The sequence below is a fragment of the Ctenocephalides felis genome, unplaced genomic scaffold, assembly GCF_003426905.1.
Source record: "Ctenocephalides felis isolate EL2017-DRISC unplaced genomic scaffold, ASM342690v1 CF-g0.4_SCAFFOLD_01604, whole genome shotgun sequence".
In the NCBI taxonomy this organism is placed as follows: Eukaryota; Metazoa; Arthropoda; class Insecta; order Siphonaptera; family Pulicidae; genus Ctenocephalides; species Ctenocephalides felis.
Window position 1 is genome coordinate 53,551,042 of NW_020537758.1, and position 26,765 is coordinate 53,577,806.

Below are 26,765 nucleotides of genomic sequence, written 5' to 3' on the forward strand. Positions count from 1 at the left end.
TATTCAGAACATATGTCATATGCTCAAGCAATCAAATCTAGTAAATCAGAAATTTCAGAAAGTATTAATTCAAGTCTCTTCCATTTTTTGAATGAGTTCAAAAGTATGTTCAATCAGCTCATGCAGCAAAACACAATGATGATAAACATGTTATCCACGCTTATAAATAAACCTAAATAATGTTCAAATTTCTAAGATTAGGATTATGGAATGCAAATGGGCTTTTACAGCATAAAAATGAATTGATAGTGTTCCTTAATGAAAATAAAATTGATATATTACTAGTAAGTGAAACCCACTTCACTAAATACTCCAACTTATTTATTCCTCAGTACTATATTTATCATACATGTCATCCAGATGGTACAGCACACGGTGGCTCAGCCGTATTGATCAAGTCCAACATTTCTCATTATGAACTCCAAAAGTATGACAAAGAATTCCTTCAAGCAAACAACAATCCAAGTTCAACTTTCTTCTTTTCCATTAACTATTTCTGCAGTATATTGTCCTCCCCGGCATAAGATTAGCGCTTCACAATTCTCTGATTTTTTTCGGTCGCTTGGAAGTAAATTTATTGTCGGCGGAGACTTTAATAGCAAGCACACGTTTTGGGGATCAAGACTGATCAATCCAAAGGGAAGAACACTTTATGAAGTTCTTGATCAACAATGCTATTCTACTCTTTCCACAGGAACTCCAACCTACTGGCCTACTGACATAAGAAAGAAGCCGGATTTACTGGATTTTTTTATAATAAAGGTTTAAATTCCAAGTATACTGATGTTAATCCAAGCTATGATCTTTCATCAGATCACTCTCCGATTATTGCCACTATTTCTTCTTCTATTATGAACGTCTGTAATCCTGTTAGACTTCATTCAACAAAAACTAACTGGGAGCTATACCGTTGTAAAATAGAAGAGAAGATAAATCTCAAAATTAGTCTAAAAAATCCAGCAGAGATTGACCACGCTGTTGACAAGTTTAACGAAATTCTTCATGCAGCAGCTGTAATAGCTACTCCAAAAACAACCGTCAAGCAGGAGCAATCGCTGTCCTTGGAAATTAAAAATTTATTAGCAGATAAAAGGAGAGCAAGACGCAAATGGCAATCAAGTCATTTACCTTCGGATAGAAATATTTTTAATAATTTAAGCAACAGGCTTAAATTGAGGCTCAGAGAGATTTCCAACCAGAACTTTAACAAGTATGTATCAAATCTTAATAGATTTGATAATTCAATCTGGAATCCTATTAAACACAAACAAAAACCTCAAATTAGAAATCCACCTATTCGATGGGATGAGCGCAATCACCTACACTGGGCAAGAAGTGACGCAGAAAAAGCTGATCTATTTGCTGAATATCTGAGTTCAGTTTTTCAACCTAATCCAGATCTCTCAAATACAGCGGACACCAGTTTGACTTCATTTACCTTAGTGAACTCTGAAAACAGTATAAACTTCTTCTCTTTAAAAATGATAGTTAAAGAAATTGCTAAACTGAAGAATAGGAAATCTCCTGGATTTGACTTGGTGACTTCAAGAATGCTTAAAGAAATGCCAAAGAAGGGATTTATTCTATTAACTTATATATACAATTCGATAATAAGATTAAACTACTGGCCAACCTTCTATAAAACATCCATAGTAAAAATGATATATAAAAGTGGGAAAGATCCAAACATGGTTTCTTCATATAGACCGATCAGCCTTTTGCCTATTGTCTCGAAAGTGCTTGAAAAACTGCTACTCCAAAACATCTTAGCTAATACAAATATTTTTCCAGACCATCAATTCGGCTTTCGGAACCAACATTCTACAGTTCAACAGTGCCATAGAATTGTAAGCGTTATCAATAATACCTTTGAGGCTAAGAAATTCTGCTCCGCGATTTTTCTAGATGTGAGCCAAGCTTTCGACAAGGTGTGGCATAAAGGCCTTTTATTCAAGATTGGCTCTCTACTTCCAAGTAGGTATTACAATATTCTAGAATCCTACCTTGATGGTAGGAAATTTAGAGTCCGCGTTAACTCAAATACTTCAGCATCTCATCAAATCGAAGCAGGTGTTCCACAGGGAAGTGTTTTGGGCCCTTTACTGTATATTCTATTTACAAGTGACTTTCCAACATTACAATCGACCATAACAGCAACTTTCGCTGATGATATTGCAGTACTTTCAACACACATCGATGCATCTGTTGCATCAAGCAATCTGCAAAGCCATTTTAATATTATTGAGGAATGGACAAGGAAATGGCGAATAAAAATTAACGAAAGTAAATCGAGTCAATTTCGTTTACTCTCAACAAGTCAACATGCCCAAGTGTTTACTTTTATGGACGAAAAATACCAAGTAATAATTGTGTCAAATACTTGGGTATGCATCTTGATCGTAGACTGACCTGGAGAGATCACATTTGCTCAAAAGTAAAAGCGATAAAAATTAGAACTGCAGAAATATATTGGCTATTAGGACGCAAGTCAAAATTATCCCTTGAAAATAAATTATTAATTTATAAAACAGTGATAAAACCTATATGGACTTACGGTATTGAATTATGGGGATGTGCCAGCAAGTCTCATATAGCATTAATGCAGCGTGCCCAATCAAAAATACTCAGACAGATAGTTGATGCCCCGTGGTTCGTCAGTAACAAGACCATACATGACGATCTGAATATTTTATATATCGAGGAAGTAATAAGAAACTTCAGTGTCCACCACTTTCAAAAACTAGAAGCCCATCCAAATAAAATAGTTGCACAACTGCTTGAGATGCCACATTCCAGGAGGCTCAAGCGTAAATCACCAATGGATAATATCCTAATCTAGCAAATTGTTTAATGGAACAATTTCTATATTTTTTAGAGTAATCATCAAAATATGTTAGTTAATTAATTTAATTTTTTTTTTTTGTAGTATTATTATATTATTTTATTATTTACTATTATTATATATTACTATTATTATTAGTTACTATTTTATGTTATTATTTTTATTTATTCTTATTTAGTTTATTCTTTTTAGTTTATATATATAAGCAATGCAGCTCATAGAATATAAGTACTGTTCTGATTGCTGTAAAATAATAAATGAATAAAAAAAAAAAAAAATATGATTATTAATACTATAGCATTTATTATTCGTATTTTATATACAAAATGTAAGTCTTTATATATGTTTAAAAAGGTAATAAAACAAATCTAGTCAAGCCAATTTAAATGAAGAATTATCTGATGACATTTGATCGTTATCACATATTGCTAAATATTATATTAACGGAATACCCATGTTGTAATCATTTGTTTTAAATATGTAAGTGAGCTTTAGAAATTTAGAAAATTACAATGTGTTTTTGAATATTAAAAACCAAATTATTTTCAATATTTGAAAAAATAATTTTGAATTCAAATAAAAGTCCCCAAAAAACTGATCATGCTTTTTGAACCATTTTAACCGAATGCTTCGTTCTCTGAAAACGGTTAATTTTAGTATGCTTTGTATCTCCAAAATGGATGAACGGAAGTTGAAAAATTTAGTATTTTTTTCTATTTTAGTAAAGTAAAATATAGAACCAATATATAGAAAAGGTCTGTAACTAAATAAAATGAAATCTTTTTCAATTAAAAAAATGCATTTGAATGGACTTAACATATTGAAATCTAGTGACTAAAATATAATTCAGTTACATAGGTTCTAAAATAAATCAATCATTAAATATTTCTAAGAAAAATAATTATATAAATAGGTTTAACGACAAATACATCTGAAGGTAATATTTCAATATTAAATCCAAAATGTTTACTACTCTGATCTGAAGTGTTTTAGAATGTTGTGTGAGTGCAGATCGTCATTTCGTTCGTTTAACAACCTGAGTACTTCAAAAGTTTTCCTGAACGTTTAATTTGAAGCGTTCGAGTTCGTATTTATTGGAAATAGCACGGAACACGGACAGTCATTAAATTCAAAAATAACGCGGTCGGTCAAACATAAGCGAACTTTTAGGAAAGTGTATATCATTTAGATATTTTAGTGCAATTTACTGTTCTCATAAAACAAGGAATTTAATAACTTGGTACGTATAAAGTTTCTAAATGCCCAAGAGTAAAATTTAATATAATAGTTACCATGTTTCAAGTAGACAATTTCCGTAAAAATACTATGAACATAGTTGCCGGGAAACTAATAATATTTACGGAGTTTTCATTCTCGTAACTACTTTTAAATCAAGCATTTGGAATACAAATACAAACAGAACATTATATGATGAATTGAAATGTAAATTTGCATTTATCAGGTATATAGTATTATCGCAAATAGATTTTTTTAAACTTTCTTAAGAAGATTTTATATTTTCGCATAGAAAATCCAAATTAACTTATTTGTATTGATTTTAAATTATCGACGTTTGAAGTTATTTTGAAACCCATGACATCAAATCAAAAAAAGTATGTTTGTGTTTCATGGGTTAGTCCAAATAGACCTACATTACCAAAACATATTTGCACCTTTTTACTTCCGTAGGGTGAATTGTTGTAATCGTCCAAAATATCGAAATCGAAATTGAAAATTTCTCGACGTTTTGGAGGTTTCTGAACACTTTGGCATACCTCCGAAAAAATGGATTGTGTGTGTATGTGTGGGTGTTGTGTATGTATTATACAATTCCAGTCATGGTTTTGGGCGTACGGATCAACCGATTTGAATGATTCAAAAAACTTTCAGCTTGTGTTGACAAAACATTGTTTTGGGAAAAAAAAATCATTCTTTTTTTTGTATATCGAAAATAATTCAGATTTCAATTTTTCTGGCTAAAAAAAAGCTCACTTAATACTTTAAAATGAATATTTTTGAATATGCGATTCAGTCAAGTTATAGTGATCGCAAAAAAATCGAAAATGGAAATTTTATATATCTGTACGTTTCAAAGGTTTCTGAATATTTTGGCATACCTTAGAAAAATGGATGTGTATGTGTGTGCATGTGTGCGTGTGTGTGTGCGGATATAAATTTTCGTCGACGATTTAGGAACACGATCAACCGATTTGAAATATTTCAAAAAAAACATTCGATTCGTATTGATAAGGAGACGTGCTGATTAGTTTTTGGCGACGGAGGTTTAGCAGTTCCGTAATACGGAGACAAAAGTGCCAAATGGTAACTCAGTTTTTAGGAAACGAAACTTCCGATTTTAATTATTTAATTTTTTTAAACAATTTCTTTGTATCGACGAGATGAAGAACTGATTAAATTTTTGGGAAGGTCCAGCGGTTATGGACTCTCATATAAATAAGTTAAAAAAATGTCATTTAGCGTCAAAATGTGTATTTGTGCCATATTTACATCAAATTATCAGATATTTTATAGATATTTTATCAATGTGTGCACATTTTGTGTATTTTTTTTTTTGGTTCCGTACCAAGATTTTTAATTACGGGAAGTCCACCAGCCTTTGCCTCAAGGCACGATCCATGCACCCCACTAGTTACCATTGTAATCTGATACAAATTGTTAATTTTTATAACAATAAAGTAATTGTTCTATAAACAAATACATGTTTTAAATTTTTGTAATAAACCATATATAGCATGAAACAAACTTCACACCTGTTTAAATTGCATAATTATCAATTGCATAATTAGTCTTGCAAAGTAGAACATGTATTATGCTCTTTACTGCTATAAATTAATTATAAACTCCCTGTTGGAGAATTGAGTTCATTAAGTTATTTCTATTATTCTTACTAGTAGAAATGTTTAAAATATCAATTAGTTACGATTATCAGTTTCGTCAAATATGCAGTAGAATGATACTATAGAATTTACTAACCACTGAAGAAAAATATACTTCAAACGTTAATTTAAGAAGTTAATAGAAAGTATTGGATTCTTTTGTTTTAAAAACTTATCGAAGCCGAAGTAATAATGTTTTATTTCAAAACTTAGAAAAATGAAAGATCATTTCAATCAATGCAAAGTACCTACTACTTAAACCTTTGAACTTTAAAACGTTATCATTGCTTACAATTGAACCATTTACCTGAGCTATCGAAAACAACACAGCATGATTTATGCCGATTACAAGAGTACTATGATATATAGACATAACAAATTTTTAAAAATAATAATCAATTGATTGTTTATATGAAAGATATATGCAATAAATATTCTGTTTATCTCATCAGTCCATCATAATGTTTCCCCTCAGTATACATACATGTGCATACCAGTTTTATTTATGTACTTAGATATATTGCAATTTTTACCCTCCCGCATTCGACTGATGTATCTAGCTGAGAATTGTAATATATTGCTGAACAAATGGATTGATCCGCGGAATGGAATAATTTTCTCAATGGAGGATATAAAATACCAAGGTAAAGTTATCGTAAAATTTTATAAGCAGCGATCTATTACTAAGCGCCTTTGAGCTATTATTACCAGGCCGGGATAATTAATGACGGCGCTAATTCTATAGTGTTTGCTAACTCTATGTGATTACAGTAATTTTTCAACTGTAAGATATTTCACTGTTCGATTTTGCTTAATTGATTATACAAGGGATACGGCCTGAAGCACCAGTACTACATCTTTTAAGTAATTCATTGATTTATAAACCTTTCATTTATGGAAAATTATTAGTATAATTGCGATATAAAACGTTTGTGAAGATAACTTGAATTTTACTTTTAATTTGAATCATTTTAGGATGTGCATATTTTTATTCCAATGTGCTTCCAATGATTCGTTAATGGGATATGGTTATATGTAATGCTGAGGAATTTTCATATAATTTTCCATAATTATTTAATTGATATATTTGTACTTACTACTTGAGATTCCATGCAATTTTCATCGATGTTCGTAGATCTGGACAGCATTTTCCTTCACGAATTTTGCGAGTCACATTTTCAGCTGAGCACTAAAAGTTTATGAGAAATTAATAATGTGTTAAAAATAAAATATGTATTTATGAAATGTTGTAACTACTAAATTATTTACAAATCTGATATTTTGTTTACCATCTTGTTATACTAATAAAGTGAAGATATAAAAATACCACATTCGTACAAACTATACAGCTGATCAACTCAAATATATATTAATTTATCAGTGCTATTAATTTTATAAAGATCACGTAGTTACTTTTAATACATTTTAACTCTGTACATATGTACAATGCCGATTAATCCATTTTAGATTCTTCTGAATACTTTGTTCTGTCTGTAAAGCAAATGAATGGGTCTATTTTCGATTATACAATTTACGGCAAAATCACGCTTATTTCGTTCAAAATATTATTATAAGTACAATGGTTATTCTCCGTCACACGTTTTATGTAATATGGCAAAACGGCGTTACATTAAGCAGGTCCAAAAGGTCAAATAATGGATACTGAAATGTTGCACCTAACGATAACAATTGCCAGAAGCAGAACTAATGTTTCTTGACATTTGTGCCATTTAGAGGTTTTTGGCACTTGAAATATTATAAATTAGATATAGCTTGACAGTTTCGAGCCTGCCAACATGTTGATAGCCGACATAAAGATTTGTCAAAATAAAATGAGTGTATTTAGAATAATAATGAGCATACTCTTATTGGTGACGTGATTTCAGTAAATAAATCTAAAAGTCTTTAATACATTTATACAGCCTCTAGTCAAAATTCACTCAAGTTGGATTATTAAACAATTCCTTTAAAAATGTTCTATAAAATAATATGAAGTATTTGACCGTATATATGAAAATTATGGAATTTTATCATAATATAAATATGTATTTATAAAATAACTTCTAAATTTATGTTATTGAAATATTTTAGAGTGAATAATATTTTGTTCATAAAACATTGGAATTACTTAAGATTTTGCAATAACAAATTAGTTTTAAGAAAAGATTTTTGAACGCTTCACATATCCGTTAAAGATTCGATAATTCAATTCTAATTCTTCAATATTTATTATAATTGTACATTCTCATAATAATAATTAAATTTCATACTTTTGAAAATTATCAGCATTACATGTTTATTAGATTATATAACTCAATAATAGTATAAAACCATTAGTTAACTTTCAATGTTTCAAGTATTTAATATTTTTAAATTATTACAAAAATGTAGGTACTGTCAAAATAGGTGTAAGTGGTATTTTGCCTCGGGAAAAATAATCGGTTTAATTGGACAACAATATATTAATCTACGAGAGATTTAAAATTTTTCCGAAGTGTTAAAAAGAATCGTATGCGGAAATATAACAAATTCTTTAATTTTGTATGAACATTAACCCTCCGTCGGGCGCAGTCCAAATATGTACAGAATCGGGCGCAGTGTATCTCACAGATACAGATTATAAGTATATTGACAGAAGGCTTATAGTTTTATATATTTTTATTTATTTTGCGTTTTTACAATGCTGAATATGTATATTATGTGTAAACAAAAACAAAATATATATTAGATCAATATTATTTTCATAATATAGCAAAATATAAAAATCCGTACATGCGCTCAAAATGCTAGACGCACAAACCTTTCTTTTTCTGAAATGAATAATGTAATTAATTATAATAAAAAAATTGTCAGCTTATATTGGAATGTTTATACAAAGACTATATAAACAATTAGGATAGTAAAAACTTAGTGTTTTTTGTCATTTTGTACGTGAAATAGAATTTGGCTTAGTGCGTTTTTTTTAAACAAAATTGCTACTGGTAAAATATGCGAAGTTCAAAGACAATGTAATATGGACGAATAAATAGTAGATATAAAATAACGAGGCTACTACGATAAAATGCATACTGAGAAAATGCTGGCCCTGTATCTGTCAGATCGGCTGCGCCCGACGGAGGGTTAAACTTATTTTTAACAAACGAACACGCGTATTCTATGCTATTAGAACGTGACTCATTTTCCAAACTTTTGTATTTTTTATAATTAAATACACTTGTAGGTAGATTCTGAGAGATCATATAATAATTCATGAAAGTCGCCAATTTTTTTTTATTCAACAATGCATTATGAAGTAACTTCCCGGCGGATTGTAACGAAAAATTAATAAACGTGAGTTCTTGAGGAATAAAATCAAATGGCTTTTAAAATATTGATATCGGCTTACCCGTTTTTGAACAAACGCCGACGGATAGTTAAATTATGTTTCACAAGCAGTTACATATACACTTTCTTATTTTGGTGTCAAATAACACTTGAATACTTGAAACAGTAGTACATACACCTTTTCTTATTTTGTCTAAAATAAGATTTGAAACGCTGAGAGTACAAAATAATAGTAATAGCAAAATGTAGTACAAAACTACAGTAATTAGATTTTCTGGTGATAACAAACATTGTGTAAGTTAAACAACAAGATAAATTATAAATTAATTTTGTGAAACAATAAATAAAATCTAAACTCAAAAACTGATTTCCAACGAAAATATTTCAAACTAATTCTAATTCTATTCATAGACTAATGTTCTATGAAAGATCTCTGACACTACCAAATCCAATCACCAGTACGAGGGTTATTTGTAAACCAGTAATATCTGTATGAAGATTTAAAATTTTTAAGTTATTGGCAAATTGGATTATTTCATTGAAAGATAATTATAATAAAATAACAGTTTTTATATCAATAATAAACTAGCATTATAAAGCATAAGCACAAAACAAAAACTGTCTGCGAATAAAAACGTGTTCACTACCTCTTCCAGCAACGACAATTAATTTAAGTTTTATCTTTCGCAGAGACCACACGATATGCAGATATATAACCAAAATTGCATAATGCAATATGTTTTTTCTAAAACAAACAGTAAACAATATTCTTTTGTTGAAACGAGCAAAAGTCAGCACATAAAATACATGCTCGCGAGTTGTGTACAATGAGCTCGACGACCATATAATTCTATTACCTTTTTTCTATTTATTTTGTACGTTTTGAATGAGGTCATGAAAAACAGGCAGAGCATTCGGGAGTTTACTATAAAAACACACACTCTAATTTGTAGTTAAACCCGTGACTGTAGAAATAGTAAAGCGATGTAATGTATACAAACATGCATAGGCGTATGAAAATTTTATTTTGAGAGTAACAGTCAGTGCTGGATTTACAGTAGGGGCAATCAGGGCTACTGCCCAGGGCGGCAAATTTTGGGGGGCGGCAAAATTTGGATAGTGAGAAAAAAATTCTATACAATATAATCAACTTTTTTAACAACATTTTTTATTTCAAGAAATATAATTAACAAAACATAATACGATTGCAATGCAAAATTTGGGTTGAAATAAACGTTAACTAAAATTTATTATTTTGCCTAGCCTCCCTCTCCGAACGTAAATTATCAAATTGGTTATTAAGTTATCAAATTTGGCAATTTGGCTAATATAAAGATCCGTAAACAAGGTGAAAGTTTAAGAAAAATATGTTCTTTAGTTCTCGAGACCTCTTAAAATGACGTATTTGTGCACTTCCAAGCTTATGGCGTCGAAAAAAATTTAAACTAGTGACTCATGGCATTTTGCCTTAAAACAAATTACTGAAACATCCCTTACTGAAAATTACATTTTATAAAGAGCTTCAAATTTTATTGAAAAATGAAAAAAAGACTTCTAAAACACATTTTTTGTATTTTGAAATTTTTCGAAAATTACGAACTTTTTACTAAGCAATCGCGCTACGTACCTGTTTCAGAGGAGAAATATCGAAACGCAATTACCATTTTTCGTAATTGCCTGTACCAAAAGCTAATCAGCACGTCTCCCCATCAATACAAATCTAATATTTTTTAATTATTCAAGTCGATTTCGAGAACACGGATCAACCGATTCATGATTCAATTCCTATTGATAAGGACACGTGCGATTAGTTATTGGTCAAGGCAGGTCCAACTGTTTTGAAGATACGGGCCAAAATGCCAAAAATGATAATTCAGTTTTTGAGAAAAAAGCGACCAATAACATTCAAAAAAATTTACAGAATAAATAACTGCTAAAATTTATGGGGGGCAGGTTTAGCGGTTTCGATGGTCCAATAAAAAAATTTGAAAAAGAAACATTTGACGGACAAAAGTGATCATAAGACATAGACACACACAAGATATTATAATAATAAGTATAAATTTTGTTTACATTATATAAGTTCTGTAACTTTGTTTATCCGTTAGACTGCGACGCGGCGCTTACGCGCTTCTATATTTTATTCCTCGCAGCTGAAGCAGCGCGATTGCTTTAAAAAAAAGTTCGAAAGTTCGTAAAATTTCAGGAATGGGGCGGCATTTTTGTCAGTGCCCCGGGGCGCCAAATTTCTAAATCCGGCCCTGGTAACAGTTAAATATTTTACCTCTATATCTGAATGTTAATGTTTATAAAAATCATTATGTGTGCCTATTGTAAATTTCATGCAACATGCCTAAAGAAAATATGCTACTTACAAACATTTACTTTAAATCTAAACTCACGTTGTCGGCATAATAATTAATGATTCCTACTAGAGAATACAATACCGGTATACCGGTATACGGCCGGTTAATAACACCGGTATTTACCCTAAAAATACCAGTATTTTCGGTATTTTTACATAAGCGCTGATTGATACATATTATATTCAAGTTCAAATTTCTCAAAACAAATTTATCTTTAAATTCCATAATCGGATAAACAGCTATATCTTTAAACGATTCTATAGGATAAACAAATGTCAAAATCTTAACTCGTCATTAAACTGAATATATTGAACTGAATTTATTGAACTCGTCATTAAACTGAATATATATAATTTATTGAGTACTTTTCACCAAAATCAAACATATGAGTATGAAAGACCAGAAACATATAAAAGGTTATATTACATTATTATGATAAACTATATTGTCCGTGATCGATGTGTTAAATTTTATTTAATTAAATTATAATTTAATTATATTTATAGTAACACGATATGAATAGCAATTAGTAAAGCAATAAATATATTTATTGCTTTACTAATTGCAATAAATATATTTATTGCTACTATTTATTTAAAATACTAATCAGCTTATCTCCCTATCAATAGGAATCGAATGTTTTTTGAACCATTCAAATCAGTTGATCCTTGCGCCTGAAAACGTGACTGGAATTTTGTATCCATACATACATACACACACACACATTCATTTTTTTGAGGTATGCCAAAATGTTCAGAAACCTTCAAAACGTCGAGAAATGTAAAAAATTTCGATTTCGATTTTCGGCCCATTACAATAACTTACCCTACGGGAAGTTAAAAATTGTCAAATTACCGGTATTGAAAATTGTGTCGGTATTGCATTTCCTAATTCCTACCTATTAAAGAAGGGTAAAAAAAAAAACAGTAAAACAGCAATAACTAATAAATAAAAATAGTTGTCGACTTAGTATCGACAACTCGCATCACTAAAGGGGATCATCACATATTCTGATGCCATAATGTGTCGACAGCTTCTATTTTCCCAGAAAAATACTTCAAAATTAGAAGAATAATAATAATACATTCGAATTAGGAGAAGAACTTTTTCTTTAAATAAAAGGTTTCAGCATATAAAATCCATATAGGTCCAAAGTAGACGCAGGCAACGTGTTAACACTTTAATTTGTTAAAACTGACCTCCAAATGGCTCAAATGTCAAAAATTAGTTCTGCTCCTCGTATAGTATTTTATATGTGCAAGGCTAGTACATTTTCTCATTTTGAACTCGTTATTTTTATGTTGTCAGATGACAAAAGGTAGTACTTTTAGGGGCAACTTCTTCGATAAAATGGAAACGAATGGTAACATCTTCGAATGAATTGATAGTAACAAACTGTCAAAAACCACATATTTTCTATGCGATCAGGCATTTTACATATAAAACCTTAACTTTAGGTATGTGTTATCAATGAGATATCATAAAAGTGCACTTGTGATAAAATTGTTACATGACGTTTATGCGTTTTGTAGGTTAGGTTTTATGTGTAAAACGCATGATTGCACAGCAAATAGTTCACTTTTTGACAGTTTGTCACTACCAATTCGTACAAAGATAGACTAGTGAATAGTGTTACTATGATATTTTCATAGTATTGAAGAATTGGTTCTGTAATCGAGTTATCTAAATAGCTATAAATCTGACAATGAGTTCATATTGATTAAATAATCGATCATTTTACGTATTGGATAGTTTTGTTTTCTGTATTTTTTTAACAACAATCAGAACCTTATATCCTATGAGCTGTTGGGTTGAAACTTGTCCTTACTTCGTATTTTTTAGATGGTAACCCAATGGTTACCATCCATATTTGATGATTTTGTTATTAGAATTAATCTAATAGGGCTAACATTTTATTGGTGCAGCAACGCCGGGCAAGGGCTATTTTCACTTGGAAACATATTGATATCTATATTTCCAAGTGAAAATCGTTGTCACTGCCGCCTGACAACAGGCTGTTCGAAGTGAGTTTCGAACCCGGGACTTCTGAATCAGGTCCCGTCGCTCTTAATCGTTTATCTACGGGCGAGCCCATTGGATAGTTAATGCTTCAACTTTCCTTAAGGCAAAGTACCACATGCACGCAGTTTGGTTTTTGCGCCATTTTGTGTTACATCATTATATGAACTATGGAATTCGATGAAAACACTTTATAATACCATGTCTTCTGTATTTATTGGTCTCTATGTAACGCGATACAAATTACACAAATTGTACTAATTCTGAGTTTTTTTCAGCGTGGTTTATATACAACCGTGATAGCCGGTTTGTACAAAGTTAAATCCGACTTTCTTATAGCGCAATTCAGCTATTATTCACCGCGTTGTAGGAGGATTAACTATATAGCAATAATTAATAAGTTAAATCTAGAACTTACCATTTTATTTGCAAATATTTATGTTAAAATCACACACACAAACACACGCGGCGACCATCGACTACGACAAAAGGGTACTCGGCACAATTAACACGACGACGACCGACAACCGACGACAGAGGACCGACAACCTTCCACTTCGAGCGCCGCCCGATAACTGATTTTGCATTATTTTTGACGATTTATTTACCCTATCAAGGTATTGCCATATTTGGACATAAATCCAATGTATGACGTCACCGCACAAAGGCGCTATTTATGAATTGAATACATAATATTGCTCTCAGAAAGCAAAAGAACGAAATAAATAAAGTCTTCATATTTTGCGCAAGGATTTAATTTAGAATTAATATATTAGGCGTTAGTGACATTTTGCTTTGATAATGGATGATAATAAATATAAAACTAAATTATTTAAAAAGCACGTACGACCAACAGAAGTTTATTTTCTTAGCTCAAATTAGTATAACATTTTTTTGTTAATTTTATTTATGTTTTGTTATTTGTTTAAGTCGTTTTCGTAGTAAATGTCCTCTATTTTATTTTATACTTATTTTTATATTTTATGTTATCCATATATTATGGTTATTTGGTATAGGTTTTGAATACATCTATTTTTTTTAACATTTTATTTTGCACTATGCTATTATTTTATGAATGATTAATATATATTATGTCATGTTTTGTAGTTTTATCCTCTAACACCGGGACTCAAAACGTATAAAAGACTTGTTTGCAATAAAAGTTTTTTCTACCGCTTCTTAGTTTTCCTTTTAAATATAATATTTTCAAACAATTATTTTGTGATTATGAAAAGAAGAAAAAAAAAACTTTTTCTCCAAAAAAAAGTTTTTTTTTTTTCTTCTTTTCATAATCACAAAATAATTGTTTGAAAATATTATATTCAATATTATTTGAAATTATTATTGTTTGAAAATATTATATTTATATTATTTTGTGATTATGAATTATTGCTGTCAGTTTCATCTAAATATGACAGTAGTATAAAGTTTTCATTATCATGTATATTTAAAATAATTTGTTTATATGCATGCTTATATGATTTCATTTGTGATTGGATTTTAGCAAAGATCAGTGTAGCCGTTTTTTGAAAATACTAGAGTTTTTAATATCAATAAAATTTATGATCTTTAATTACAGATATTATGAATTTATTTGAAATAAATCGAATCTAAATTGCATTGCTTAGATTTTAGTAAAAGGAAAACTTTATATTCGAAATTAAGAGTAGTAAATATAATCTGAACAACTAAATCCCAATTCATAGTGATTATGTAGATTATTTACACATATCAGAAAGTTCATGCATAACGTTGTTTACACCTAATTAAGTTTATTTTCGTGTTATAAAAATGTATTTGATTTTGGTATGGTCAACAATGATCAGTAAAAGGCGCTAAATAATTACAACTTTTTTCTCAAGTCCAAAGCGTTTTATGATGCTATTATTTGTTAATGCCATTAATTTTATCATTATGCAAAATATCATCAAAATCATCAAAAAAAAAATTCAACAAATAATTAGAAACAAATGGCGCGGCATAACCTATTCAGAATAATTCAGAACTGATTCCCGAATTCTCAGAATCTGTTTAGGATTTGTGCGAAAAGGATGATGAAACTTTATCTAGCATTTTTTGCTAGTTTCAAATAAAAAGCTTGGCTGATCACCTCCCCAAACGAATCAACATGAGGTTATTTCAAATGGCTTTTAAATTTTTGTAGTTCGTGCTGCCGTTTCTGAGACGATTGGGGTTATTTTGACTCATATTGATATATACACAAATATGCCAATTTCAAATTTGTTGTTCAATTTAACGATTTACAATGGCTTAAAACGTCAAGAAAGCAAAAATTAGCATTTTGAAATTTTCGCGAAAATAAACCTCTCATTCAGTTAATAGTTTAGTATACATAGCTCTTATTAGAAGAAAATTGTTAAAAATAAAAAAAAATCTCTAATATTTAATAGAATACCTATATATGTATGTATATAACTATATATTATACTATATATCAGTATATCAGTTCATCGACTGCTTACTACTAGTATAGATCTATTGCGTAATACTATCAATTTACTGTGTACACTCACTATCTACACAACCGACTGAATATACCATTTATATATGAAATTATAAAAAAGCAAGCTAGGAAATTTTCGGAAAAATGCAAACATAGTAATATCCCGACTATTACGGATATTGGATCTATAACTCAAGATATGTTTTTATATAACAATTACAACCTACCGACAGTCATTCTTAATAATTAACACTATGAGCCACCTCCAAAAATCAAGAGTTGTGATTTTCTTACCATTATCAATTTAATTTACTTAATTTGTACAATCAATAATGTTTCAAATGTTATAATTTATCAATGAATTGTATTAGTATATCAGATATACAAAATCTTATATACTCACTTTTTCTTTCACGTAATATAATATGGAACAAATAAATCTTTTTAAACAAACAAACTATATATATACAATGAATTTATTTCTTAGTATAATTGAGTATCCCACTGTAAACATAAAATTTGCAAAGAAATCTGTTTACCGAAAACGGTTTGGCAAGGCAGAACAAACGTATCTTAATTATTAAGCCAGAGATATATATTCTTGATTCGCTTTGCAAATATTATACATTTCTTTCATTCTTTTGGGCTTTTTAATTAAATTCATAAAAACAAAAAAAGAGATATTATGGTTACGCAAACGTGCATTGTTGTATTTAAAATGAAGAAATGCACAGATGGCAATACTTTATTAAAAATGAGATAGAATGTGAAATGATAAATGTAATAATAGATATTATTGTTATTCTAGAACGTATGTGGAATTCTGCAGAATATATTAAGATGACGATAATTTTTTAATAATAATAATATTTTTAATATAATAATTTTAATTTTTTAAGTCCATATTTAAAATTATTTACATTGTATTTTTTTATATAAATGCTTTATGATTTTAATCAAAATTCTCAGAAATACGAATCAGATGTTTTTATTATAATTAAGTTTAGCTTATAAAAATAACGTTTATTCAATAGTTCATTTCATTCATTTTTTTTTAACAAATACAATGTTATTTTTCAATTCATGGTATTTGGACTCTTGTGAAATTTACGATCACACAATGCTTAAGAGATCAAAATTTATATGTATTCGTTTACGATCAGAGAACTCAAATATGTTCGATATGTTTTAATTAAACAGAATGAAATACCTTATATGAGTTAACTGAACATATTGCTTTTGATGTGTGCACAGTATAAAAGCTACTGCTACGAAGAAACAAATGTGTATTTGTGATTTAAATTACATTCTATATAATACATGAGAATTCCTGAAATTATTAAATGATTTAATTAGTAAGACTCAGGTGAACCGATTTCGTCATGGAATATTTAATGCAAATGAATTTGCGAAACGTAGCCGATCGCCTACCTTCGAATATGGGGTTTAATTTGCTTTTCGATATATGAAGATTAATATATAGATGTAGATTCAGAGCAAATATTTGGAATATTGAAATTAATCCATGTACATATTTCAACTGCATTTGGAGAGAAAATTATTTTGATATGATTTGAAAGAGATATTGGTCGCTGTTATCTTTATTGTTAGTCGTTCCATATTTGCAAAATACTAAATACAGATATTTTAAATTATAATAAATATAAAATTATTTGATATAATGAATTTGTTTAATTTCAGCTTAATGTGGTGATAGTGTTTTGCTATGAAAAAAATATGTTCACAATTTAAACTTTATATGCTGTTTGTAGGTTTGAAGAATATTAAAATGCTGTTACTCAGATTGCCAATTTTGTTTCACTAAGTATTTATAAAACTCATACCTTTGATTTGTATCAGAAACTTTCAGGAGAGAATAATACATAAATAAAGTTAAAGATAGTCGATATGTAAAAAAGTATCAGAAATCTTAAATTATATGAAAAGAACATATATTTTTGGCAAATTGATTATAAATTATATATTTATCACTAAAAATATGGATAATATTTAAAAACAATATTGTAAATAAAATCATACTTCAAATATGACATGATCGGTTTGTCATTGTAATTAGTATTTAGAAATGAACCTTCATCAGATAAATGAAGTAATTGCTGATTAATAAATTCTATAATATTCGTTCACGCAGTGGATTATGTTAAGCAACGCCTAAACAAATATACAACTTTACTCGTCATGTAATTATGTTTGAAGAACTTCATGCAATTAAAATTTACATGTATTCATTGGCTGCTTGTTTTTTTTTTTACTTTTTCGCTGGCGATATAATCTCATTCTTTGAACACCTGTAATTTCTGCCTTTCCTAAAAAATATTTTCCATTTTAATAACTTCAAAGATTTATAGAAACTACAAATAATTTAAAAATAATTTCTAATCAATAAACTAACGTTTAGTACACGGCACAACTCTTTAATATGTTTTATTATTTTTAAGGAACAGGGTAAAATATTTTTCTGATTCAGGCATTTTTCATTAAATCAAGATTTGTACTGCGATGTAACTTTAAAATGCCTATTCATCTATGCCGATTTCCTTGTTGATATCGGTTCGCATACAACGATGATGCCGGTACGCATTCAACGACAGATCTCTATTCACATACACGATGACTAATCATAATCGATCCGTATTAAACGAGTTCATTTGACAAAACTAATAATTGTGTCAAATACTTGTATGCATGTTTGGGTATGCATCTTGATCGTAGACTGACCTGGAGAGATCACATTTGCTCAAAAGTTAAAGCGATAAAAATTAGAACTGCAGAAATATATTGGCTATTAGGACGCAAGTCAAAATTATCCCTTGAAAATAAATTATTAATTTATAAAACAGTAATAAAACCTATATGGACTTACGGTATTGAATTATGGGGATGTGCCAGCAAGTCTCATATAGCATTAATGCAGCGTGCCCAATCAAAAATACTCAGACAGATAGTTGATGCCCCGTGGTTCGTCAGTAACAATTTTATATATCGAGGAAGTAATAAGAAACTTCAGTGTCCACCACTTTCAAAAACTAGAAGCCCATCCAAATAATATAGTTGCACAACTGCTTGAGATGCCACATTCCAGGAGGCTCAAGCGTAAATCACCAATGGATAATAATATCCTAATCTAGCAAATTGTTTAATGGAACAATTTCTATATTTTTTAGAGTAATCATCGAAATATGTTAGTTAAGTTAATTTAAATTTTTTTTGTAGTATTATTATATTATTTTATTATTTACTTTTATTATATATTACTATTATTATTAGTTACTATTCTTATGTTATTATTTTTATTTATTCTTATTTAGTTTATTCTTTTTAGTTTATATATATATAAGCAATGCAGCTCATAGAATATGAGTACTATTCTGATTGCTGTAAAATAATAAATGAATAAAAAAAAAAATAAAAAAAATTGACAAAACTAGAAACATGATCTTTTAAGTCTCCGATCATCAGCCTTCTTTTTTCACGCCGCCCACATCAGGCCTCCCACTGCATATAATTAGTTTTTGTTGTTTTTACTAAAATTCCAACATTTCTAACATCTGAGTTTACAAATTTATCAATTATGAAGTACGTAACATATCTGTATCATCCCGAAATTGAAATCTTGATCGCCATTCAACTTAGGAAACGTATATAGGTACGGATCTCACGCTCCAAAACAATATTCCATAATCTCAGAAATCAATACTATCCTAATACAAAGCTGATTCCCATCAGCGACGTGTCGTTGATTGTGAGAAGATCCGAAGGAACAACAAAGATCATAAGACAAGCATAAGGTGTTTGGTGTTCGGTGGATCACTACCTTACCACCTTCTCCTCCCTATGATAACGGCTATGATGCCTTGCCAGTCTAATCTAACAGATTGCTATCTCAATTCAAGAATGCCCAAACTTAGGCGACTGAAAAAAAAGCAGAGACAAAATTGTACAAAACATTTATTTTTAACTTTCCGTAGGGCAAGTTATAGCAATTGCAAAAAATAGAAAATGAAACTTTTTATATATCTTTACGTTTCAGAGGTTTCTGAACATTTTGCCATACTTTATATAAAATGGATGCATTTGTGTGTATGTGTGTGTTCGGATTCAAATTTTCGTCGACGATTTCAGGAATACCGATCAAGCGATTTGAATAATTAAAAAAACGTATTGATAAGGAGACGTGCTGATTAGTTTTTGGCGAAGGCCCAAAAACGGTAACTCAGTTTTTAAGAGAACGGAGCATCCGATTTCAATAACTCAAACAACATTTTACTTGTATTGACAAGATGAACAACTGATTAAATTTTTGGTAAGGTAGGTCCAGCGGTTATGGACTCTCAATAAAAATAATTTAAAAAATGTCATTTGGCGATCTAAAATGTTTATTGGGCATATGTACATCAAATTATCAGATATTTTATAGAGATTTTAATAATGTGTACAAATTTTATGTTCCGTACTAAGATTTTTAACTGCGATACAGAAAGTTCCAGCAATTCGCCTTAAGGCATGATGCCATGCACCCCACTAGTTATATTTATGGAGATTAGTACAAAGATTTATTTCATCAAAACAGCGCTTTTTGTTATAACAGTTTTAATTTCCTTATTAAAGTTAAGTTCGTTTTTTTCTGATTGGTTAATTTTATATTTTCTCGTTTCAAGTCATTCTGACAGATCTAAAAATAAACCAAAATAATGGGTATAAGCACCACAATCATTTATAACGATTTTTATCATAAGTCATTGATACTAATAATATTTAACCCAATACAACATAAACAATTAAATATAGCTTATGAATAAAATATAACAATCTAAACCAAAAACATAACTTTTTAAAAAAAAATAACAAAAATTCTTTGTGAAATCTTTTCTTTTACCTATTCTTTTTTATTCGTATTTTGGCTTCATTAAGTTAGATTTTTTTATTTGTTTAATCTTCATCCAAAAATGACTTTTTAAAAATAATTTATCACTATGACTGAGCTAAATTATCTAAGTAAGCAAAAACTAGTTGCTGGTAAATAACTACTAATGATCAACTTACAGCAAAATAACAAACAAAGTGATCTATGTGTGTACGATTACCAGTTATGAATAAAATAATTCGAATATGAGAACTTACTCTTGACTCTTCAAAACCAATTTTCCCTTTTGAACTCTATGACGACTGTTACTACCGTGCCCTGGCACAACCGTACCTAGTCTCCCCTAAAATGTTTGCTAGTTTCATATCTCACACCCTGTAATTATGGTATTGTTTGCAATTGTTAATAGGGTATCTAATAATTATTAATTATAAAATTGTATTTTTTTTCGAATTGATGACATTCTCCAAAAACTCTTTGGGAATCGTGTTGTTTATAACAGATACAGCAGCAAATGTGCGAAGACAAGAGAAAACGCGTTGTTTGAAGCATCACGCACGGAATGACGCCGGCCCAGAAACTAATAGAATCGATAAGATCGAACCTTCATGAATAGAAATTTGTGATACAATCACTTAAGCACTTAAGGCTAATACTTGCATAAGTTTGAAGTCGAAAAAAATAAAGTTTTCATTTTTGTATCTCCTTGCGAGGTAGGTACATATAATATGCAGTTAGAACACTAAAGTATGAGAATATGAAGATGCTATCAATTTTTTTTAAAACTATTTTTGTTATAGCCAACCAAAAGTCTACCACCAGTTCCAAAACTAGAAAAGCATAATAGCATTATATTAATACTTTAACTATACAATTTTAAAATACTTGGCAAAAGATGTGTAACCAGCCATGGCCTTAAATTTTACGACTACAAACTCAAAGAAAAACGAACAACGGAAATTTTTTAACAAAAGTATTTTTTTGCGTTATAGTTTTTATGGTCTTGAGCACTCTTATTTAGATTACGATCCAAGAAAATGTATGAAATTAAAAATTAAAAATAACATAGTGGCCCCTCATACCCGTGGATATCTTCTTTCACTTCTACTATGGGATCAAAAAACCTCGTGCAATATTTAGAAAATTTTTACTGAAAATAGTTCAAAAGTTGGCAGTTTTATATGCGTTATTTGTGGTGATGAAGTTGGTTCGATTTTTACATTATTATCACTAAAAGTTAAATTCGACATTTTTGCTGCTTCCTTCCCTAGTTATGAAGCAGAAATCATTGTCCAATTATCATGTATGTTGTTTGTGTTGCTATCTATCAAAAATAAAGTATATATTAACAACTCTAAATAAAATAACTATAAAAATAATGTATCGTTTAAGATATAGCGGGATACAAAATTTAAAACACTGTTTATATTGAGCATACTTCATGCAATTTAATATCCAGATCTTGAGAACCCTTGAGGAAAAATTATTAGAAATAAATATTTTCAAATAACATAAACAATTCTACTGTCATTTACATTTCCCTTGTTTCAATTTGCGAAGTCTTTGCTTTTCCATTTTCCAAAACTTTAGACCTGGACGTTTTCGAGCTTTCACATTTGCTGCCACCAGGGCAAGTTCATCTACAGTGTTATCTTTAACATATTGAGCACTTGCTAAACGCACTGATGAATGAGATGGAATATACCGATCTTGAAGCACAATACCTTCCAATAAATTTAATTCTTCTTCACTTCTCTGAAAATAAACAACCTATGAAACCAAAGTACGAGAAAATATATACGCTTCTAAAAGATTAATTAATATGCACTCCTGCAGACATGCCAAAACATTGCAGAAATTAGTTGCATTGGTAATCTAAGTGAACAAGACCAGGAAACGCCAGAAATTATAAGATAATTTACAAGATCACAATGTTTTATATTTGCATTCAGCTTTGAACCTAATACTCAAAAAAAAAAATCATATGTCGCACACCCAACATCTTTTTTATTTCCTATGTCCAATATTAATTTGTTTATGTGAACAGACAAATACTAATTGAGAGATTCAGAAAATTAGAAATTCCACAAAAAGCACATAAAGAATATTTTTGAAAATTAAATTGAAAGTTAAGGATCTTGCTAAAGTCATCTTTACCCAATTTTTTACCATTTTTATTGATCGTATTACAATTTCCTAAAAATCACCAATACTAGTTGGAAAAAATAACTACATGCTGTAAATTTTGCTGTGAGTTTAATAGTAATTATGTGTTTATTTGCATTTTACATTAAAACCTACCTTTTCCTCAAAAACCCATTGATGTTTTTGCTCGTACATCAACTTAGCCTTTTCTGCCGATAATGGCTTTTCAAAATTTATTTCTTCCAATTTCTTCAATTTATTTGCAACTAGCTGAAGCATGGTCAATGGATTGGGTGGTTCCTCGAATTCAGGTATACTTTTTAAAGGTTTTTTACTCACTTCTCTAAATGCAGAAATCATTTCTGCAAGTCCTGCATTTTCTTCTGAATTATTGATATTTTCTTCGGTAAGGCTGTATGTGAAAGGTTTCGTTATTACAAATAAAAATGAAGTATAACTCTAGTGCTGTAAAGAGGGGCTTAGATGATCCACGGTTACAAAGGTGCAACCACAATTTCTCAAAAACAAGTAAAGTTGATTTTTTTAACAAGAATATTTCAATTAAGAGTGCAAAAGATGTATCACCACTCGTATTCTTTATTCATACAAAGTTACTATCGGGAAATAAACGACAATGTTTAAAAATCTATCCATAACAAAAGTATTTTCTTACGTTGTTATTTTTTTAGTTGTGAGTACTGTTAGTTTATTGATTTTTTTATGTCCTATGGAAGCTTACATTCTTCTTATATTACTATTTAAGTTAATGAGTTCACTAATATGGTTTTGTAGTATATTTCTAAATATTTTTAATGTTACATTTCTGAGTTGTATTAACATAGAAAATCTTAAACGATCAAAATTGGTATAAATAATTTGCAAAGTGTAAAATTACTACATTCTAGAAATACTCTACTTACCATACTGGTTCCAAAACTGATAATAGATTCTGAACTCCCTGTCGAACATTTATAATCCATTGAGCTATATTTGATGATTTTTGCTTAAAACGTTTATGTTTTTGTTTCTGAAGTTTTGTTTCATTCAAAATTAATTTTATTTTTTCTAATTGTTTAATTCTTTCTTGATTATAATCATGTTTGACTTGCATAAGCGTTATGTTAAGCCCTATCATTTTTTTGTCTAATTTTTTCTTTAATTCTAGCTGTTGTTCTTGATAGTCTGCTATTCGACTGCTCAATATTTTTTGTTGTACCAACTGCGGATAAATTTCAGCAATCCTTCAAAATAAAATTATATTTGATGTAAATAGTTTGTTAATATGTTACGTAGTTATAGAATTTATTAAAACTCTCCTTTGATAATTCAGGTTGTTGGGTTATAATTTAACCCTTGTAGCTGTGGATTGTATTAAACACTGATTTGTTGATATATTATGTGTTTGTTGCAGTTCTAAATTACATTCACTGATTTATCACTAACATAAGTTATAATGAAAAAAGATATATTTATTAGTTATTTATTATACATGTTGTTTTGCGGAGTTTACTTTTTGAACTAAACAACTAGTTTCCATTAAAACACTCCGTTGTATAAAGACAGTGGCTTTTCATAGAATTTAAATTACTAGTCAGCAATTTGCAATATCTGTTTAAAACACAATACACAAACAACTCTATCAACATAGTATTGTTGAATTTAATTATTTAACTAGCTGTAAGTGGAATTCTGTCTTAAGGCAATTAGGGCATCGTGCCTTAAGGCAAATTGCTGGAACTTCCCGTACCAAAAATTATTATTTTTTTTTTAAAACGATTAACATTTTTGAAAAAAAATTACTTTGAAAAAATAAGATTTTTGAGAAACTATAAATTGGACAAAAAATTAGTTTTATTTTGAAAAAAAAAATTTTTTTTTTAAAAATTTTTTTTTTAAAAAAAATTGTTTTTTTTGAAAAAAATTTTTTTTTCTTTATTTTGACATATTGTGGAAGATCTGAACTTTTTTTCAAAGCAATCGTACTGCTTTAACTACATAGGGACAAAATATAAAGCGCGTAAGCGCCACGTCGCTGTCTAACGCATAAGCATTGGTACGGAACCGATAGGAATGTTAACAAAATGTATACTTATTGTTAAAATCTCTATAAAATGTCTGATAATTTGATGTGCATATGTCTAATGATCATTTTTGACCGCCAAATGGCTCATTTTTTTACTTTTTCCTCTATATCTCCGAAACCGCTAGACCTACCTTCATGAAAGTTGTATCGATTCTTCATCTTGTCAATACAAATAAAATGTTTTTTGAATTATTAAAATCGGACGCTCCGTTCTCTTAAAACTGAGTTACCGTTTTCGGAACTTTTTGCCCCGTATCTTCGGAACGGCTTGACCTGCCTTTGCCAAAAACTAATCAGCACGTCTCCTTATCAATACGGATCGAATGTTTTTTGAATTATTCAAATCGGTTGATCCGTGTTCCCGAAATCGTCGACGAAAATTTGTATCCGCACATACATACACACACATACATACATACATACATACACACACACATACACACACACACACACACACACACACACATACATTCATTTTTTCTAAGGTATGCCAAAATGTTCAGAAACCTCTGAAACGTAAAGATATATAAAAATTTTCATTTTCGATTTTTTTGCGATTACTATAACTTGCCCTACGGGAAGTTAAAAATTTATTGTATAGGTTTTCATACGTCATCATAGAAATCGTTCCACTTATATAATTACCTTACGTCTGATTACTTAAAAATTAATTTTTACGTTTTCATATTTCAGATTAATATTTCTAAATTGATTTGTCATCCTAACCTACGGGCAAATATTGAACATATAATTTTCTAATGATAATGAAAAGTTTCACCTTTCAATTCCTAAATTGTTTTGAATCGTCTCCAATGCAGCCTGGGCTGATTCTAATTCTTTTTTGAGGTCATCAATTTTATATTTTAGATAGTCGTCTTTCTCCTGTTTCCGTTCACTTGATGTTAATAAAGGAGTCTTTTCAGTAAAGCGTTTTAAAAGTTCTGCACCCGCTTTTAAATCTTTATTTCTTTGTATGAGATTTTTTCGTATATTAATTTCCAATTGATGAAATTCCAGTGTAATGTCATCAACGCTTTCGGTGACCAATTGACCCATCTCAGTGACAACTATCAACATTTTTCCTTGTGCTTTCGCATCATTCTCTAAGCAGTCGATTGCGCAATCATAAAACATGTTATCTTTTCGCAATATTGCAAGAATCTAGGAAATTTTAATTTTTATATGAATATAATATTTTCAAGATTGATCCTATAACATACAGAGTGTTCCAGAACTCAACGTCAAACCGAAACGGAGTGATAGTATTTTTGGGTTTTAATTTTTCACTCAAATTTTTTCAAGTATTTTACCATTTTACACTTTTGATGGTGCTAACTTTCAATGAAACTTGTCAATATTTTTGAGTTTTGAATTCAAAGTTCAACAAAAAGTCTGAATTATTTAAGGCTCATGTATTTCAAACGTGAGTTATTTTTTATATTTTTTTTAGAGCAGCTACTACTCAATACTAGAGAATACAATACCGGTATACCGGTATACCAAAATACCAGTATACCGAAGTACTGGTATACCGCTGTAATATTTGGCGGTATTAATACCAGTATTTACCTTAAAAATACCTGTATTTTTGTTTTTTTTGTTATATAAGCGTTAGTTGATACATGTTCGACTCGAGTTTGAATTTCTCGGTACAAATTTATCTTTAAATTCCATAATCGCAGTATAAACAAAGTATAAACAAACTATAGTATAAAAAAATCTCAAAATATTATCTCAGCT